At 45.7% G+C, this 20,166-nt stretch overlaps 1 long non-coding RNA gene across 1 annotated transcript; it reads right to left on the bottom strand.

The window, feature by feature from the left end:
- Nucleotides 1-7,396: 7,396 nt before the first annotated feature.
- On the bottom strand, nucleotides 7,397-12,180 carry LOC103006463 (uncharacterized). The gene is made up of 3 exons (XR_450304.2): nucleotides 11,487-12,180; nucleotides 7,683-7,797; nucleotides 7,397-7,531 (listed from the first exon to the last, which is right to left on the bottom strand). It is a non-coding gene; the product is annotated as an uncharacterized LOC103006463 (long non-coding RNA).
- Nucleotides 12,181-20,166: the final 7,986 nt, after the last annotated feature.

Genomic DNA, 20,166 nt, shown 5'->3' with positions numbered 1-20,166 from the left:
CATAAAAAGAAAGATAATAGCTGCTACCTACCCTGTGCTGTACTATTATACATACTGTGAAGTTGGTTTTCCTCATCGGAGGCTCAGAAAAGAGCCCTCCCAAGGCCATCAACCATGGACCTTGACCTCTAACCCAGCTCTGACCCCAAAGCCCTTCTTAACCTCTGAAAAATCACAAACACACTGTGACCCTCGGGTCCCTCCCTAACGTGGGCCAAGCCAGAGGCAGCGTTTCACTTAAATACCTGGGCAGCAGGGAAAGAGACAACGAATTTCAGGAGGGATAAGCTGGACCGTTTGAAGGGCCCCGGTTAAGGGCACTCCGGGCTTCCGGGTTCTTCCCACCCGCCCACCCTGGGATGCCACGCCCCCTCCCTGGGTTTGCCTTGGGCCTGCCTGGACGGTTAATATTAACCCCAGGGGATGAGCGCCCTTGTGGGTTCGCGGGGCCTCCAAGGGAGGGCGGACGCTGACTCACCGCCTCTGTGGCAACCACGTGTCTCCACGGCTCCCGGCGGGCCGGCGGGCTCCTGCGCTGAGCCGAGGGGGCCCCTTCACCGGGGAGAGGAAGGGGAAACGCGGCTGGTTTTGTGTCTCCATCAGGGGGCGAAGGGAACAAGAAGGAAGTTCCCAGAAGCTTAGCCCAAAGCATCCCTTGATCGGCTCCCCGCGGCCGGCCCCCTCTGCCTTCTGCATCTCCAAAGGTTTATCCACTTTCCCCCAATCGCGCCAGCTCCCACGCGAGGGAGGGTGGGGCTGTGGAAGGACGATTTGTAAAAAGCTCGCTGGCACAAACAAGAAAGGGTTAAAGGCCCCTTAGCCCCTCCGCGTGGCTCCTGCGGGTTCCAGAAGCCAAGATCCAGTCTCCACTTCTCTGCCCTGCCCCCATCCTCAGTCCAGGTCCTTCCTGCCCCGAAGACAGGAGCCCGAGGCTGGCTTCACTCCAAGCGCCTCAGCAAATCTCTGAGCCAGGATGGAGAAGCTGGGCATGGGGCACCTTTCTTTCTGTCCGCATGTGCCTCCCACCAAAAATCGAATTAAGTAAAAGGAAAAAGCTACGTGCACTTGAGGTTATGGAGACTGACAGCTTTATAAACTTGGCACACACATGGAAATAACAGGAGAGCGCGTAGGACCTACAGATTTTAAATTACAGTATTCTGAATGGAAGCGCTCACGCCCAGAGGAAGTTTGCCCTCCTGCTTCTCCAGATGCCTTTAAACCCCAAAATATCATGGCCGGGTTGAGACAGCTTTGGGGACGCTGGGAAGAATACACCCACCCTCTCCGCTCTGATGCCTCCACCCCAAGGAGGTTTGAAACCTCAGTACGTTCCAAGAAAGCCACTCTCCCCCCCACCCCCGCTGGGCTGTTGGTAGTGCGGAGTGGCATGTGGCAGAGGTAAGGGGAGGGAGGAGGGCCCGGCACGCAGATAGAGCTAACCCAGCCCCCGGCGCAGCCCTGAAACAGAGGCCTGGGCTCGGGAGGCTGGAAGTCCCGCTCTTTCTGTCGCGCTGAAACACGCCTGGGTGCTGCATGCTTGTGGGTGCAGGCTTCTCCCGCCTTCTGAGCAGAGGAGGGCCCTTCACCGGGGCGAAGAAGGGGAAACGCGGCTGGTTTTGTGTCTCCAGCACAGGGCGAAGGGAGCAAGAAGCAAAATCAGCCAGGGCCCAGCACTCGGGTAAAAACTGAAGAGCGCAGACTCAGAACACGTGGACAGATTGGAAGGGGAGGTAAAAGGTGTGACCAGCCTGGGCAACGCTGCAGCTCTCTCCGGCGCCCGGGGAAGCCTTGAGGACGGAAGCCTCGCTCCCTCTGGACCACATTCGCCTCTCCAGGGAGCCCCCGCTTCCCGCTGCGTCTCACGCAGCCCGCGGGGGGCTGACACCCCTCCCCAGCCTGCAGGTCGGAGCACGGGGCTGACGCCAGTTCCACAGTCGGGTGAGCTGCACGGGGACCTGGGTCCTGTCCCTCCTGCCGTGACCCCAGTTGCAACAGTGGGTTAAAGTTCAGAAGCAGCCCGGTGAACACATCCACGGTGATAAGCTGCACCTTTGCTGGCAGATAAGCCCAGCAGGAGAGAAAACACTGGACAGCACCTCCGAGCTGTCCCTCCAGCTGGCCTCACTACGGAAGGCCTCGGACCAGACTTTCTGGTGCTGACAACCAACTACAGCAGGATTAATGGAATTTTAATATTTTTTCCAAAATAAACAATGAGTCCAGTGCTTTATTTTTCAACACGCTGCTTAAACATCCAGCTTGTTTTTTTTCACTGACGTATAGTTGATTTACAATGTTGTGTTAATTACTGCTGTACAGCAAAGTGATTCAGTTACATATATATATAGACATTCTTTTTTTTATATTCTTTTCCATTATGGTTTATCACAGGATATTGAATATAGTTCTCTGTGCTAGACAGGAAGACCTTGTTGTTTACCCATTTCCAGCTTATTTTTATTTGTTTGGTTTTTATTCAATTTATTTAAACAACAACCCCCCAAAAAAGTGTTCACCCATTCCTTATTTTTAGTAAAATAGACCACAAGTCCGCCAAGCGGTGTTTTCAGAGATAAGGCCACGGAGGTTCTCCTTTCAGGCTGCTCATGGCATCAGGGTTAGGGGTCACCACACAGACCCAAGGAATGTTGGTTCAGTGAGTCAGCCCCGAGCCCCAGGTGCTGACAGGAAGGACATGGGTGTCAGGCTCTTCTGAGGGGACCTGAACTTTGTCCTGTAGTCAAAATGTTCACCTGGGCCCAGAATTTTCAACTCAGCATCCCACAGCCCTCAGAGGGGACCTGAACTTTGTGCTCTAGTCAAAATGTTCACCTGGACCCAGAATTTTCAACTCAGCATCCCACAGCCCTCAGAGGGGACCTGAACTTTGTCCTCTCGTCAAAATGTTCACCTGGACCCAGAATCTTCAACTAAGCATCCCACAGCCCTCAGAGGGGGAGTTGTTACTGGGCTTAACTGATTCAGAGAAAGTGGGGAGAGATACCAAAATGGAGTCCCAGGGGCTTCCCTGGTGGCGCAGTGGTTGGGGGTCTGCCTGCCAATGCAGGGCACACGGGTTCGAGCCCTGGTCTGGGAAGATCCCACATGCCGCGGAGCAACTAGGCCCATGCACCACAGCTACTGAGCCTGCGCGCCTGGAGCCTGTGCTCCGCAACAAGAGAGGCCGCGACAGTGAGAGGCCCGCGCACCGCGATGAAGAGTGGCCCCCGCTTGCCGCAACTAGAGAAAGCCCTCGCACAGAAACGAAGACCCAACGCAGCCATAAATAAATAAATAAAAATTAAAAAAAAAAAATGGAGTCCCAGCCTTAACGAGCTTACAGAGGAGTTACACAGAAAAGTTAACAGAAATACAGAGTGGTCCGACCCAAAAGGTCTGCAGAATTGCCATTGTTTAGGTGGAACACGTGTGGGTTAGACTTTAAAAGAAGGGAATAGTTAGAAGAAAATCCCAGTGGCCTGTGGGTCTGGAAAGGGAGCATGGGAGACAGGACTTGACAGCAGGATTCCATAGTAATGGAAAACAGCTGCTGTTCTCTGATCCATCCACCCTCCTCATGCTTTCTCTTTCCACACACGCCCCTGGGCAATCTCACCCTCAGCTTCCACTACCGACACTCACAAATCTTTCTCTTCAGCCCAGCCCTTTTCCCTCAACTCCAGATTCCAGGGGTCTGTGAGGGGACCTCCCCGCTGTCCTGACGAGTGACTCTCACTCACCATCTTTGTCTTCCCTTCCTACCTGCTCTGGCTCTTCTCCGCCTCCCAGTTCTGTGCACCTGCCTAGGGAGACGTCCAAGCCAGACAATCCAGGCTCACCTGCGACTGTGCCTTCCCCTCCGGGGCCGCCATCCCAGCCTGGCCAATTATACCTTCTGCTGGGCTCACAAGCCAGCCCCGCCTCCCCTCCCCCAGGGACACTGTGTCTTTGTTTCAGGCCCTCATTATTTCTGTTGCCTTCTACCTGGTCTCCCAGACTCTAGTCTTGGTGCCTCTGATGTTTCCTAGCGGGTGGTCTTCCACTGGACCCTCCTGGCCGGCTCCCCCTGAGGCCACGTGAAGCCCTCTCTCCAGAGCATGGCCAGAAACAAAGAGCCCTGGGCTTTCCTGAAGCACCTACCTTTTCTGTGCAGCTTTTTGAAGTGATGATTTTTAAAGCTCAGCGCATACTTCGCGAGACTAATTCGTGGCAATGGGAAGCTGCCAGGCGGTGCATCTTGCTAATGGCCCCCATCGGTAGGCCACCCAGGACGGCTTAGTTGGTTGTGTGGCGCTGTTCCCTGCTGCCTGCCCTGCACCTCGGTGGTTAGTTTGCACTCTTCATGAGGGACGGTCAAGACCTGGCCCATTTACCTTCCAGTCTCCAGACGTACTGAGCTCCACCCGGTTTTGAACCACCTGAGGGTGTCCTACTGGGCGGGGCCCTCTCCAAGCTTGGGCATGGAAGGCCCTTTTCCTCTCTGATTTCCCTGGGGACTCAGTGATTCTCAACCAGGGGCAATTTTGTCCCCCAGCAGACATCTGTCTACATCTGGAAGCATCTTTATTACTATAACCTGGAGAGGAGTGTTGCTACCCTGTCATCTAGGCCAGCGGTCCCCAACCTTTTAGGCACCAGGGACCGGTTTCGTGGAAGACAATTTTTCCACGGACTGGGGGTGAGGGGCGTGGTTCAGGCAGTAATTCGAGCGATGGGGAGCAGCTGATGAAGCTTTGCTCGCTTGCCCGCCGCTCACCTCCTGCTGTGCGGCCCCGTTCCTAACAGGCCGCGGACCAGTACTGGTCCATGGCCCAGGAGTTGGGGACCCCTGCTCTAGTGGGCAGAGGCCAAGGATCTGCTCCACATCCTACAAAGCACAGCACAGTCCCCGCGATGAAGAATGATCTGGTCCAAAATGCCAACAGGTCCAAGAATGAGAAACCCCGTCTAGATCCAGCTCAACCCTCACTCACTCTGCTCCCTCAAAGCCCTCCTTTTCTCTATGAAACAGAGAAGCGGCCTTTCCACATCAGGTCCAAACGTCTACAGTAGCAATTATCACCGTTTACCTCTCCGTGTCTTCCCCAAGCTTCTTGAGGGCAAGGAATTTGTCTTCTTCTTCTCCTTATGCCACTGGAACAAGGTACATAGTAAGGTCTCAGGGACTGACATGCAAAGAGAAAAGAGAAAGTGAGTCTGATCCTAGCCAGAAAGCATTATTGCATTGAGAATAATGCCGCCACTCCACCACCCGCCAAGATTCACATCATCTCTTATTTACGCTTCCATTGGTGGCATTTCACATATAAAGAGCGCAATGTGCTCAGTATCGCAGAGACCATAGATTTTTACATGGATTGTTTTTTGCTTCAGCTTACACAATAAAAATTGCTGCTGAGCCAGCACATCAAGGTCAAAAGAGTATTTCAAATACCAACAATTGCTCTTAACCAATCACACACAAAAAAAATCTACCCACTCTCAGAACATGTTCTGCCTTTGCGAAAAGTGAGGAAATAGAAGAAGGAACATCAGCCAGAAGAGCAAATGCTTGGAGAAATTGTAAAAAAGAAAGAGCCCTCAGAACCCCAGCAGTTATTACCCTCCCTCTTGGCCACAGAAGCAGTGAAAACTTAAGTATAAAACGTGTGGAAAGAAAAAGGCAAAACCTCCCCAAAAGCAAAGCTTCCTCCACGCAGCTCACTTACTCACCCAGATTCCAGAAGGCTAATGAAAGCCAGTGATAGAAAAGCAAATATGTGAAAAAGTGAGGAAAACATTTTTAATCTCTGCTTTGGTCCCACCCAGCTCAACCAAGTGGCTCTCTGACACCTCCCAAAAGCTGCTCAAGATGCAGGTACCCGGACACCTTCACGACAGACCTGTCCTACCAGAACACTCTTTATCCAGGAGCCTGACAACCACCCAGCCAGCCAGAGAAATAAGACCCACAGTGAGGAAGAAGAGACGTTAAGACCAAAAGAAGAAGTCAACGTGGGAAAAAGAAAAACAGATTCAACACCAAAGAAGCTAGTACAGATCATGAACCTCCCCCTTTGCCACGCGTGGATTTCCTGTTCTGTTTGCAAAGGGATCAGGAGGTCCATGCCAAAGGCATGTGTGTTGAGAACCTCAAGGTCACTGCTGACCCCCAGCAACCCACGCGGGAGCCAGATAGAAGGGCCACAAGTGGGACCACCTGCTCTCCCCCTCACCACCCCCGAGGAATGCAGCTCTGTCGCAGGACTCTGCCCAGGTGCTAAGGCCACAAGTATGTCCCTTGAGTTTATTTATTAGAAGAGAAGGTCACCTTCAGTAGAGCGTGAGGCATTTGCTTTGTCCTTGATCAAATATTCCTATGTATTAAACCTCCCAACCCAAGGCTACTGCCCTTCCCATCTGATTGGATGGGAAAACGTGACGAAAATACGCCTTTATATGGTACATCATGGCTCATGAGCCATTGTGCTTTGTAGAATGTGTTTCTGTCATTTACTTATAGCTTTAACTGATCATCGGAAGGTACCCCGTAAATCACTACACCCGTTACAAAGACGCCCGCCGTTGCTGGTAAGAGTGTAAAACGGTGCGGCCACTGTGGAAAACAGATTGGCAGTTCTTCAAAAAGTTAAACACAGAATTACCATACGATCCAGCAATTCCACTTCTGGGTATGTGCCCAAAGCAGTCAGCTATCAATGAGAGCTATGGTTTTAACGGTCTGGGCGGGGAGGACCAGGGCCGTTAAGGGTTTGGTGGGTTGATCTCAATGGGAAGAGCACCCTCAGGCAGGCACCACTTTTCCTTTCTTATTTTTTTTTATTTTGGCAAAATATACATACGTAAAATTTACCATTTTAACCATTTTTAAGCATCTGTTTCAGTGGCTTTAGATACATTCACATTGTTGTGCTACCATCACCACCATGTGTCCCCAGAGCTTTTGCATCTTCCCCAACTGACCCATTAAATATTAACTCCCGGTCCCCTTCCCCTTACTTCCTGGCAACCACCATTCTACTTTCCATCTCTATGAATCTGACTATTCTAGCTACTTCACGGGCGTGCAAAAAGGGCAGTATTTGTCCTTTTGTATCTGTCTTATTTCACAGAGCATAATGTCTTCAAGGTTCAGCCACAGTGTAGCGTGTGTCAGAATTTCCTTCCTTTTTCAGGCCAAATGATTTTCCATTGAATGTATAGACCACATTTTGTGTATCCATTCGTCTGTGGATGGACACTTGGGTTGTTTCCACCTTTTGGCTACTGTGAATAATGCTGCTGTGAATGTTGGTGTACAAATATCTATTTGAATATATTTCATAAAAGAAAGAGAAAAGACCAGAAGAGGCCTTATTTTTCATCAATGAGTTAGTAACCCCAAGAGTGTCAATATAAGCCAAAGTGCTTGAGTAGCTGGAGCACATTACTGATGGGACAAAGGTGATGCTTTCTTTCTGTACTCCAAGGCTCTCCTGGGTGAAGGTAGGAGATGGTCCCTCTGATCTCCAACTGTCTACAGTTCTTACTATAATTAAGAGGGAGACGCAGGTGTTGGTGTTGGGTGGGACAGGATAGGAGTTAGTAGGGAGCAAAGAGGCAGGGAGGAAAGGCAGAAAAACTCACACAAACCACTGGGAACAGCAAACCAGAGTGTAGCAATTGTGTCCGTGACTTACCAGTCCAAGACGTCAGGGTTGCAGGCAGGAAGGAGGGAATTCGTGTTTCTGAAAATTCTTTCCACCAAACTGTAGAATCTTATCTTAAACCAGCATTGCACACCATTTATCACAACTGCAAAAAAAAAAAATTATATCAGTCCCAGAAACTCTAATAACATGCAGGAGGATGGAGAAGGGGGGATTTAGGGTAAAAAGCTTAAGGAGTTTCTTCTAAAGAATAGCAATTGTTCTGCACTTTTAGCTGCTCTGTTTATGGTCAGACATTTCCACCAGCTTCATAGATGGCAAAGCACCAGGAAGACAAGACGCAAACTCACTCTTAACACTTCATGATGCAAAAAATGTAGGCACTTAAATAAAACAGATTTCTACACGCTACTTGATAGTATTTTATTACCCTTTCAACAAAAAATAAAATTAAAAAGATATACAGGAAAACATTCTGTAGGATTTAAATGGCTGTGTAAACATTGGTTTTCTTCTGTGCCAGTCAGCTTGGACTGCCATTACAAAAGACCACAGACTGGGGGGCTTAAACAACAGATGTTTATATTCTCACAGTTCTGGAAGGCCAAGTCAAGATGCCAGCAGGGTTAGTTTCTAGTGAGGCCTGCCTTCCTGGCTTGCAGACTCCACCTTCTTGCTCTGTCCTCACATTGCCCTTCTGTGCTCACACAGAGGAGAAGAGAGAGCTCTGGGGTCTCTTTCTCTTCTTACAAGGACACTAGTCCTATCATATTAGGGTCCCACCTTTACAACCTCATTTAACCTTAGTTACTTCCTTAAAAGCCCCATCTCCAAATACAGCCCTATTGGGGGTTCGGGCTTCAACATACGAATGGGGGGCGGGGAACACAACTCAGACCATACTGATTTGCTACCCTGTTTGCATAGAAGTCCACCGTTTTCAAAGCACTTTCACGTACATTCTCATTTTTAATCCTCCCAACAAATCTGGAGATAGACTAGGTAGGCGTTACCCCATTGTACAGAGGAGGAACCTGAGGGTTGGGCATTTCATAACTCACCCAGGGACACGAAACTGACAAGTGGCAGCGCTAGGATTCAAATCCAGGTCTGTGGGACTCTGGGGTCCTTAACAAAAATAAATAATTTCACTGGTTCAATTGAAAGAATATATATATTTAGTGCTTGCTATGACAGTTCGTGGGGGAAGTCCAAAAAACGAGAGGTTCCGCATAGGGTAAAAAGCATGTGACCTTGGGAGTCAGATACATGCCTGTGTGTGCACATGTGTCTAGGGCGTGCCTCAGTTCCCGGGCACTCATCTTCATCCCTTCTGGACCTGGTTTAGGTAACCCCTTGTCCCCCAGAGCCTTGTAGCCCACGAAGAACTTGCCCTCCTCTGGGATGTTGGTTTTCATCACTCTTTGGAAAACAAATCCCTTTATGCCTGGAAAGTAATTCCACACCCTGTTTCCCCAGCCTGAGCCACTCCCGCCTGTATACAAGTCCAATTTAGCCCTGCAGCTAGCCGTACTACAGCAGTTTCAGATTTGTTTTTTAAAGTTTTCCCTGAATCTCAGATATCTGCTGAGAAAGAATTATTTCACTGATAACATCTTACGTCTCAGTGACATTTCAATGTCCTCCTCCCAAGGATGAAAAAGCAAGAAACAAAATGCTATGAATCTCCTCGTCCGTGAGTCGGATGCCACGTTCTCCATCATCCAGGGTGCACACGTCTGCAGGAGAAGTGCTAAGAGAGTTCCTTGTCTTGGTTTTTGATTTCTTCTAAGAGATTTTCCAGAATAAAGAGTTCCTGCTAGCTGGTACTTCCTGAGTATGGGGAGATGGAGAAAATGTCCCTCCTATAGTGCAGTAGTGTGTGGTATACATTCTAGAAACAAAGGGCTGAAGCCTTAGTTATCTGACAATGTGTTAAATTCCAGATGTGAACCCGTGAACACCTGGGCTCTCCAGAGAGGTAAGCCCTGTGTGCTTGGCCTCAATCCAGCCTATACCAAATCCTGAAGCATTGAAAAAACAGACACGCAGCTAGCTAATACCAGAGGTGGGCATGCTCTATAAAGGCTGGACTCTAAAAGTTATTCTCCTTTGGGTTGATAAACACACATTGAGATTTACAATATCATTGCTTCATCAGGTAAACTAAATAGAAGAATCACTTCTTCTGATTAAAACAAATTGTGTTTTCAAAGTTGTTTTTCAGTTTTAGGTGAACCAACTACCCTGGTGTGCCTGTAGCCATGGGGTCTCCCAGGATGCAGGACTTTCCATGTTTAAACTGAGACCGTCCTGGGCAAACCACATAATTGATCGCCCTATTAGATTTCGTGGAATGGGAACTCATTGTGGACGGCATGACCTTTGAGGTGGGAGATTTCTTTCTGCTTATTTCATTTTTCTGTACTCTTTCCTGCATTCGTCCTACGCAGGGACACTCTGACTAGCTTCACTGTTCTGTTGTAGGAGGGAAACAGAATGCCCGTGTGTGGCGTCAATACTTGGCTGTGTTACGAGCGGTAGCCGGCAGGTGTGATGCACAAGGATGCTGTCGGCTGCCCCCGTGTTCATGCCCAGCACCTGTGTAGCTTCACTTTGAAAGATGTCTATGCTGAGAGGGGTGTCATATGATGAGTCATGAGGGCAAAGCTGAGGTCAGGGTCTGGGACACAAAGTTGGGCTCAGAGACACACAGACAAGTTTCAACACTGCCGTAGGAGATTGGGGTCGGTGCTGAGAATCCTAAGCAAGACGGTCCTAAGCAGTGCACGGGCCGGGGGGAGGGGGGCGCATACGGACGGGGCCATAGACGGAGATGCAAGCCAGGCGGCAGCAGGCACAGAACCCCCGCAGTCAGAGTAGAGAGGAATGCGGAGCTCAGAGACCTGAACTGCACCAGAGGGTACAATCCAGGAGCAATTCCAACCACCTGGAACATCGCTGAGAAACTAGAAACGTGAAGGAAAAAGACCTCAGAGGAGCCAAAATCAAATGAAACACCTGGGCTCTCCAGGGAGGTAAGCCCTGAAAGAGCCAGTCGCCAAGACCATCCTCAGAGCATGATTCTAAGTTGTTTGGTTATCTGAGTTCCATTGCAACACAGAAGCCAAAAACCAGCAAGAGACACCATGTGAGAGGGCAGAAGAACTGGTGAAATTGGACATAGGACAACTGGGTGGTTCGGGGATAAATTTCAATGCAGAAGGAGTAACTCAGTTTCTGCTTTTATGGGGGCAGCGGGGAGAGAGAGACAACGGGGAGTGTTGGGGAGAAGGAGGTAATATAAAACACGTTCAGTATTAGCACAGTCAGTGTCGTAGCCAAGGTGCCGTGGTCAGGAAGAGAAGTATCAGCTCTCCCTCGTGAGCTCAGAGAAGCCGGCAGAGTCAGGGAGGAAGGGAAGACCTTATGCGGCAGCTCCTTCCGCCTCCCCCTCCCCAGAGACACTCTGCCTCTGGAAGCAAGAAACACCCCTGGTCACATGGCAGAGCTGGCCAGCCTCCCTCTTGAGGTCTAGGAAGCTGGCTGCCCTAGAAAGGGACATGGGCCTTCCATGCGTGCAAGTATTCATGCTGGAGGACAAGATCAGCTGCATAGTTTCTAGGATCCACAAAATGAAAATGCAGGGCCTCCTGTTTAAAAAAATCATTAAGAATTTCAAGACGGTCGTAATAGAGCATCAAACCAAACACAGGGCTGTTCTAAGCTTGGGGACCAGCACAAAGGCATAGATTGCACGCCCATGAGTCCGGACCGTTTGGTCTCTCTGAATTGTAAAACTCTCCTCTGTAAAGTGAAGATGATGGTACTTACTTCGTGATGTTCCTGGGAGGATGAAATGATAAACAAGTGAGTGATGAGCCTCACCCACAGAAGAGCTCGGTGTCTGCTAGGGTTTTTCCTGCTGCTGCTCACCTCCTTTTGCTCTCAGAATCCACAGTGGTCGCCACACAGCAAGCTCCACCTCAGTCAACCAACCTGTCCTTAGAAAAAGTCAGGGGCAGGGACTTCCCTGGTGGTGCAGTGGTTAAGAATCCACCTGCCAATGCAGGGGACACGGGTTCCAGCCCTGGGCCGGGAAGATCCTACATGCTGCGGAGCAACTAAGCCCGTGCGCCACAACTACTGAGCCTGCACTCTAGAGCCCACATGCCACAACTACTGAGCCTGCGAGCCACAACTACTGAAGCCCACACGCCTAGAGCCCGTGCTCCGCAACAAGAGAAGCCACCGCAATGAGAATTCTGCACACTGCAAAGAAGAGTAGCCCCCGCTCTACGCAACTAGAGAAAGCCTGCGAGCAGCAACGAAGACCCAACGCAGCCAAAAATAAATAAATACATTAAAAAAAAAAAAAAGCCAGGGGTAGTCCTGGTTTGTCTGGTAAAAAAAGGGTTTCAGACTAGGCACTCATTAAATGACATGCTTCAGACACTCTTAGCAAATATAGCAGCAAAAACAGGAAACAAGGCAATGTTAAAGGAAGCTTCCCTCCCCTAGAAGTCAACTTCCATGTGTCATGTTTGCCCACACTCTATTGCTAGCACTCATATGTCATGCTATAAATAACATATTCTACCAGGAACCCTTGGCTGGTACAGAAATGAAGAGTCTGAAAAGATTAGACAGATGTTGTTATGTCGCAAATTTGTCGACTTTGTCTGCTGCGTGCTTATTTAATCCTTATGCAACTAGGGCCATTGTGATGAAAGAATTAAAGAAACCTGTGTGCTTTTTTTCCCTTTCTTTAAAAAAAAAAAAATGTTTACCACGTAGAAGCTTACATATTCTTTTTAACATTTGGGATAACTGGAACCAATTTTTGCATGTGATGAAGCAGGGGTCTAAATTACTTATTTTCCATAAAGATACCCTGCAGACCCAGCACCATTTTTTAAAAAGACAGTCCTTTTCCCCTGCACTGCAGGAGTCCTGTTTTTTTAAATTTGAGTATCATTTGAATCCTGGTTTTGATGTGCTAATTACTTTTCTCTTATATTATCTTCTAGGAGCTTTACAGTTTTTTCTTTCACATTTAGATCTATGATCCATTTTGAGTTAATTTGGGGGAAAGGTTAGGATCTGTGTCTAGATTCTCTTTTTTTTTTTTTTTTTGGTATATGGGTGTCCAATTGTTTCAGCACCCTTTGTTGAAACTAATTTATTTTTTAATATATGTTACCATTTTTTGTAATATATTTTTGTAATATATTATGAAAATAAGAAATGCTTAATCTGCATCAAACCACCTAAAATCATCTTATATATATTCCATGCTTTAGGAAACCCCACAGTGGGATGTTGAGCTCACAGCAGTGGATAAAGGAAAGTTTTCTGTAGAAGTTTTCTCAAAAGTCTTTAAGAATTTATTATATAAGAAGTTTGGGGGCTTCCCTGGTGGCGCAGTGGTTGAGAATCTGCCTGCCAATGCAGGGGACACGGGTTCGAGCCCTGGTCTGGGAAGATCCCACATGCCGCGGAGCAACTGGGCCCGTGAGCCACAACTACTGAGCCTGAGCGTCTGGAGCCTCTGCTCCGCGACAAGAGAGGCCGCGATAGTGACAGGCCCGCGCACCGCGATGAAGAGTGGCCCCCACTCGCCGCAACTGGAGAAAGCCCTCACACAGAAACGAAGACCCAACACAGCCAAAAATAAACATAATAAATAAATAATAAATAAAAATTAAAAAAAAAAAAGAAGTTTGTATTTGTTTCAGAAACAATAGAAAATACAGATAAATATAAAGAAGTAAATAAAAGTCATCTGTAATCCTCTTACCGAGAGGTAAGCACTACCACCATGTTGGTGTGTTGTTTTCCAGCTGCTTTCCCAGTACACACATATATATTGCATCTTATAAAAGGGAGGTAATGAAATAATACTGTTTTGTGTTCTTACATTTTACTTAATATGTTCTTAACAGGGACTTCCCTGATGGTCCAGTGGTTAAGAATCCGCCTTCCAATGCAAGGGACACAGAAGGAAGGAAGAAGGAAGGAAGAAAGAGGGAAGGAGGGAGGAAGGAAAGAAGAAAAGAAAAAGATAAAGCAAAACCAAATTACCATGGACAACATCGACAACAAAACTAGATGACATTTTCCCCACAAACACCAAAATACAAGGTCACCAACTGTCACACAGTCTGCAGGGTTTCAGCATCTATGTAGGAGAAAGCACAGAGAAGCAAAAGGGTGTCTCCTGGACCTGAGAACAGGAGAAGTCCCAGTCAGCCAGCAGGCATGTAAAGGAGAGCTCTGTGGGACCATTTGAGAAGAGCAGCTAAAACTGCCAGGGCTTTGCCCAACCTAATAGTAGTTGAGAGTAGAAGGAGCTTTCACGAAGGACTAATGGGTCTGGAGAAGTCAAGCTCCCGGGAATTCTTGAAACTGTTAAGGCAAGTTCCACAATGAGGAGAAACTGCTGAGAGTGAAGTCAGACTTGAGGTGGATAGAGACAAAGGATAGAGATGCTCCAGCTAAAAGTGAAAGGGAAGGACAGAGGCAGGAAAGTTACATGAAAACAACGGAAGATAAAAACTAGAAAGATAAAAATAAAACAGAAGATAAAAATTAGAAAGACTCTCTCAACTGTGCCACCCTCTAAAAGTTTAGGAGAATTAATTTTTTAAATGAGCAACATAAAAATATCAAGACCAAATCCTATATGAAATTATCATAAGAAAAAAGAGATTAAGAAGCTGAAAAACATCTCTATAGATCATGAAAACCCACCAGAAAGACATGTCTAAAAAACATATCAAAACTGTAACCTCCTATTAAAAATTTTTAAAAACTAAAATAATTTTTAAAGGATACAAGACATAAAAGAACAGCATAAATCAGAACTAAGAAAAACTCAGAAATGAGATGACAGAACTCAGGAAAAATTGTATTTAGAAGAAGATATCATTTCAAAAATGAAGAGAAAATTAGAATGAAGAAACACAATAGATAATGCCTTAAGACAAACAGGAAAAAAATGTAAGGAAATTTTAAAATAAAAAAGAAACAAAGAAAAATTAAAAAGATCTGAAAGAAAGTAACAAATGTTGACAACAGGCAGAGAAGACCTAACACACAAGATAATAGGAGACACTGAAGAAGAAAACCAAAGCAAGGGAGCAGAATAAGAAAAAAGCTAATTGAAACTACATAGTGAAAGAGCACACAGGGTAGCTGAAAATACCAACCCAGAATGACTAACACTAAAGTATATTCTAGAAAAAATTACTGGAGATTAAAAAACCCTTTGAGGCATCTAGGCAAAAACAGGTAGTGACATTTAAGACAAGAAAATTAAATTTTCATCAAACTTTTTGACAGCAAGGCTTGATGCCAGAAGAAAATAAAATAATGTATTAAGATTCTCAAGGGAAAAAAATGTGATCCAAGGGTTTTGTATCCTGAAAAAGTGACTTTAAAGTATAAAAGGCGTAAACTGTTAACATGCAAGAAACCAGGGAATATTGTTGCCATTCATAAGCGCTTTCTGAAAAATCTACCAGAGAACAAGCTTCAGGCAACCAAAATGGCCAGAGAGACATTGACATAATAAGGACTGGTGATGAGCATTAAACGTACAGTTATTTGTAGTACTAACACTAAATGAGGTTTAAAGAAGAGAGAGTACAGTACGCAATGACTCTACACTCTGGTAAATTAGATACAGCACAACAATTTAAAAATGGAGAAAATAAGAATATATGAAAAAGGTATTGAACCGTTCACAGTGATTCCATTTGAGGTGGTAGTACTATCATTATTCTGAGACTATTGCGTGTCCAATATGAGATAAAATAAATGAGTCATTGTACGATATTCTAATTATAGCATCTCTTGTATTTTTTAAGATCAGGGTTTTCAGTATGAAAGAAAGGATATATCGATTTAACATAGAAAAGTTTAAGCTGAAAAATACTCATCATAATAGTCATAAATTTGAATTAGAAGTACCAGTTATAAACTCATGAAGTAGTTTATCTCATCTTTTATTTTACCTTAAAAATGTGTATAATATTGCATATATATCTCCTAGTTCTGTCCACTGAAGAGACCTAGAAACAATGGCCAACCCAGTAGCAACAAACATTATTAATGGCCAGATCGTGGTCTTGAAATGCCATTTCCCACTAAAAGAAACCAGGGCTTCTTGGAGAAATGACTGATTCTGGTCTGAGGCACAAAATGTAGAAAATTGAAAACTTTTTGTCAAACTAGTGAGGAAACAAAGACCACAAGGGTCCTGTCAAAAGGACTCAGGAGGCAAATTGAAGAGGCTTCCACCAGCAAAAGATAAAGGAATTGGAGCTTCAAAAATGATAACTGGGGCTTCCCTGGTGGTACAGTGGTTGAGAATCTGCCTGCCAATGCAGGGGACACGGGTTCGAGCCCTGGTCCAGGAAGATCCCACATGCTGCGGAGCAACTAAGCCCGTGAGCCACAACTACTGAAGCCCGCACGGCTAGAGCCCGTGCTCCGCAGCAAGAGAAGGCACCACAATGAGATGCCCACGCACCGCAACAAAGAGTAGCCCCTGCTCCCCACAACTAGAGAAAAGCCCGTACGCAGCAACGGAGACCCAACGCAGCCAAAAATAAATAAATAAATAAATTTATTTTTTTTTAAAATGATAACTACAATTGATTGAAACTCATCCAATACATTTTAATTCATGGAGTCATGATGAAATATACATATTTTTAAACTAATTGGTCATCTTCAGAGAAGGATAGGGTGAAAAAGACCCAACTCGTGATCTTGAAAACTAATAAATATAGGGAAGACATCAAAAATCAAACCTTTATCCTGCCTTTTTATTATGAGCTGAACAACTGGATAACCCAAAAGTAGATAAGGGGAAGAGTATCTTTATGAAATTTTTCCAACTAAAAATTTTTTAAGAAATAGTAAACTTAGAATATCAACATTTTGCAACCCCCAATGAATTAACGCATTTAGGCAACAATTACCAATAGCTGCAAACATCACACAAATAGACAGACACTCCGTGCATCCTGATAAAAGAGCATTTCATAGGTCATGTTGTGTGTGTCACAAGGCATCTCATAGAAGACCTGCTATCCCAGCTTTTCTCACAACTGGGCTGCAAAGTCTGATCACTTGGTTAACGTGGTGAACGCGTGAGATTTTGATTTGGAAAAGATTGTTGTAAAAAGTTAAAGTTGAAGAAAGAGGAGGAAGCCTCCCAGAATCCCTTGTGGCAAAGTGGCAGAGTGCAGAGAAAGGAGGCACCCAGCTTTCAGGGGCAGCCTGACAGAGGTTCCAGGCACAGTGCCTCAGGCCCGGTACTGGAGTAGTTAATTCTCCCCGGAACAGTGAGGCAGTGCAATCAGCATAACTCAGCCATTGTTTCTAAGGACCAAGCTCTCCTGGAAATCTTCTGAGCTACCTAATTGCCATTACACGATTTCCCCTCAAGAATGGATTCTGTTGTTTGTAACTAAAGGACCCTGAGGGATACAGGATCCAAAGAGTTGACCATAGTGCATGTGTGTGGATGCGTGCGCGCGCGTGCTTAAATTAATGAGTCTCCAAGATGCCATTAATTTCTCTGAATTTATTTTAAAAGCCCAGATTGGCTGACAAAAAGGAGCTATTTGCTTTGATCAGTGTTTGCCCCTGAAAGCCTTCAAGAAGATAAACAGAAGCTTGGCTTGCATAGAACTCTGTGTATTTGAGAACTGTTGGGAGTGTATGTACAGTAATCTTTGGTTTTATATAAACCTGACAAGAGAGTGACAATGACAAGCCTTTCTCAGGAAATTCTTAAAGAAGCAATTAAGCCTGAAAGCACACTCCACATTCATGTTTATTCAGCATTTACATGTCTTTTCTGAACCACACTCTCTCGTGCTTCCTAAGGTTATTTTGCAGATATATTGTGCTACACTCTAATAGCGTTCAAAAACCTTCCCTGCCTCTGCCTAGAGGAGAATTCTGTTTCTCTTCCCAATCGCGTTGGGCTTGGCCATGTGACTCGATTTGGCCAACTGAAGGTGAGAGGTAAAGTACGTCACATTCAGCGCTAAGAGTCAGTTAGGGTTTTGCCACGCTCTTTTCCCTCTGCCCTGGTGTAACCATGGAAGCTTCTCCATCAGCCTGAGTCCGAAAGAAAGAAGACTTGGATCAGAGCCACAGCTCACCCACAGTGGGCATGGGACATGCATATGTGGGAAGAAAGTGCTAAGCTGCTGGGATCTGGACCCCTTTTGACCACAGTGTAGCCTTGTTTGTCTATTCATGTGATTATCACAGACGCTTTTTTTTTTTTACTTTTTTTAAAAATTTTTATTTATTTATTTATGGCTGTGTTGGGTCTTCGTTTCTGTGCGAGGGCTTTCTCTAGTTGGGGCAGGCGGGGGCCACTCTTCATCGCGGTGCGCGGGCCTCTCACTATCGCGGCCTCTCTTGTTGCGGGGCACAGGCTCTAGGCACGCAGGCTCAGTAATTGTGGCTCACGGGCCTAGTTGCTCCACGGCATGTGGGATCTTCCCAGACCAGGGCTCGAACCCATGTGCCCTGCATTGGCAGGCAGATTCTCAACCACTGCGCCACCAGGGAAGCCCACAGACGCTGTCTTCTAAGCACTGTTTATAAGCCAGGCACTTACATCCTTACATCATCAAGAGCTGGATTCTCATCTCTCCACCTAACAGATGAGGAGACAGACCTGTAGAGGGTAAGGAACCTGACACCTGCTCGAGCCAGCGCTGAGACCTGGACTGAGTCAGTCTTTTTTTTTTAATTGAGGCATAGTTGATTTACAATGTTGTGTTAGTTTCAAGTGTACAGCAAAGTGATTCAGTTATTCTTGTAGGTTAGTAAAGATATTGAATATAGTTAGTTCCCTGTGCTATACAGTAGGTTCTTGTTGGCTATCTATTTTATATATATATTATAGTGTGTACCTGTTAATCCCTACTATACAGTAGGTCCTTGTTGGTTATCTATTTTATATATATTGTAGTGTGTATCTGTTAATCCCAAACTCCTAATTTATCCCTCCCCCCCCCCACATTGCCCTTTGGTAACCCTAAGTTTGTTTTCTATGTCTGTGAGTCTATTTCTGTTTTGTAAATAAGTTCCTTTGTATCTTTTTTTAGATTCCACATGTAAGTGATATCATATGATATTTGTCTTTGTCTTTCTGGCTTACTTCACTTAGTATGATGATCTCTAGGTCCATCCATGTTGCTGCAAATGGCATTATTTCATTCTTTTTTATGGCTGAGTAATATTTCGTGGTATATATGTACCACATCTTCTTTATCCATTCCTCTGTCGATGGACATTTAGGTTGCTTCCGTGTCTTGGCTATGGTAAATAGTGCTGCTATGAACAGTGGGGGGCATGGATCTTTTTGAATTAGAGTTTTCTCTGGATATATGCCTAGGAGTGGGATTGCAAGATCATATGGTAACTCTATTTTTAGTTTTTTAAGGCACCTCCATACTGTTTTCCACAGTGACTGCACCAATTTACATTCCCACCAACAGTGTAGGAGGGTTCCCTTTTCTCCACACCCTCTCCAGCATTTATTGTTTGTAGACTTTCTGATGATGGCCATTCTGACCGGTGTGAGGTGATACCTCATTGTAATTTTGATTTGTATTTCTCTAATAATTAGCTATGTTGAGCATTTTTTCATGTGTCTGTTGGCAATCTGTATGTCTTTTTAAGAGAAATTAGACCAAGTCAGTTTAATGCCAGAGGCTTCTACTCTTAAAACTACATTCTGCAAAACTGAGAAAGTCCCAGCATATACAGCATTTCTGCTACCACCCCTGCGTTCACAGAAGCACGCAGCAAATGCTTACTGACTGGAGAGCAACGCCTAAATGACCCTTCCTGAATGTCTGAATAAATGAATAAATATTTATTGGATGCCAATTGACAAATCACATTGTAATAAGTTGTTTAGGGTCTAACAGAACACACACACACAAAAAGATGTAGACTGCAACTTCCAAAACTATGTCCTGAAGGAGCGGAATGGACCACATACAAGCTTTAGGAGCAGTGTTGGATATAGGCTGTGCAGCAGCCAGAGCCCCAGACCCGGAGGCCAAGGGCCTGCATCCTGACCTCTCCCACCGCTGTGTGATGCCAGCCATCATTTTAACCTCTCTGAGCCTGTTTCCTCACATAAAAAATTACTAATAAAATTGGTCTTGGGTGTCAGGTGAAATAATCCATGTAAATCATTTTAAATTCTCTGAGTTGATATGTCCAAGCATGGACAGAGAAGTGAGTCAGTCCAGAAGAGGTCTGGAAAGATTCCTCATCCACGGGCAGTAACCCCCGGGCTTCTGTGGCAGGACACTTGAAGATAATGGGATTTTTGAGTTACTGAAATGTCTCTTTTACAGAATATATAAAACACATAGATTTTTAAAATTTTATTGAAACTTTCTGATTTAAAAAAAAACACACTCTAAAGTGCTATAAAATATTAAAAAGATTAAGGAATTGC

This window comes from Balaenoptera acutorostrata, chromosome 10 (genome assembly GCF_949987535.1).
Source record: "Balaenoptera acutorostrata chromosome 10, mBalAcu1.1, whole genome shotgun sequence".
Classification (NCBI taxonomy): domain Eukaryota; kingdom Metazoa; phylum Chordata; class Mammalia; order Artiodactyla; family Balaenopteridae; genus Balaenoptera; species Balaenoptera acutorostrata.
The sequence above is the reverse complement of the archived record's forward strand: the minus strand, read 5'-3'. Positions and strand labels throughout refer to the sequence as shown.